The sequence below is a fragment of the Gnatocerus cornutus genome, chromosome 8 (genome assembly GCF_029298725.1).
Source record: "Gnatocerus cornutus isolate USDA-ARS CGAHR chromosome 8, icGnaCorn1.1, whole genome shotgun sequence".
Classification (NCBI taxonomy): domain Eukaryota; kingdom Metazoa; phylum Arthropoda; class Insecta; order Coleoptera; family Tenebrionidae; genus Gnatocerus; species Gnatocerus cornutus.
Genome location: NC_142240.1, coordinates 25,396 through 26,181, shown reverse-complemented (window position 1 = coordinate 26,181; position 786 = coordinate 25,396). Strand labels below are relative to the sequence as shown.

The 786-nt window shown below is 39.1% G+C and overlaps 1 non-coding gene across 1 annotated transcript; it reads left to right on the top strand.

Annotated features, from left to right (window-relative positions):
- The first annotated feature begins 307 nt into the window (after window positions 1–307).
- LOC148169247 (5S ribosomal RNA) lies at window positions 308–427 on the top strand. The gene has a single exon (XR_015770679.1). It is a non-coding gene; the product is annotated as a 5S ribosomal RNA (ribosomal RNA).
- Window positions 428–786: the final 359 nt, after the last annotated feature.

Genomic DNA, 786 nt, shown 5'->3' with positions numbered 1-786 from the left:
GGGTGCTATTTCCATCTAAGCAAGCAAGTGAGTAAGTAAGTTCTCAAATTTTAAATTACGTTAATCGCAAGTGACTCGTTGAGATCGTCAAACGAACAATTTAATTTAACGCCTCATACGAGTTTTTTTTTTTCGTCATTTTGTCGCAAAAAAAAACTAAAAAACGACTCGCAAAAAAAAATTTTTTTTTTTTTCTTCTTTTAAATCTTGTACATTTTCTGACATGTGTACCATCGAAAAATGTCACATCCAAACGATCGAACAATCACAAAAAATCGTCAACGTACCATCTTGGAAAATTTTACCAGGCAACGACCATACCACGTTGAAAACTACCGGTTCTCGTCCGATCACCGAAGTCAAGCAACGTCGGGCGCGGTCAGTACTTGGATGGGTGACCGCTTGGGAACACCGCGTGCCGTTGTCTCTACTCTTTTCTTTTTTTATTAACATTTCTGATGTCAAACTTTTTTTAAATATATTTTTCACTATTTATATTTTCTCTCAGGAACTTATATAGTATGAAGACGAAAATTTTTAATTCGTTCGAGTTGAATTTGTGGTTCTGAAAAGAACCGATTTTTTTTCTTTTTTTTCCAACCAACTTCCAAGCTGCTCGAGGAGGATTTATTTTGAACTGGTGTATTTGGTGACGGCCTTGGTTCCTTCAGAAACGGCGTGCTTCGCCAATTCACCGGGCAAAAGAAGACGCACCGCCGTCTGGATCTCCCTGCTGGTTATGGTCGAACGTTTGTTGTAATGAGCGAGGCGACTGGCTTCAGCAGC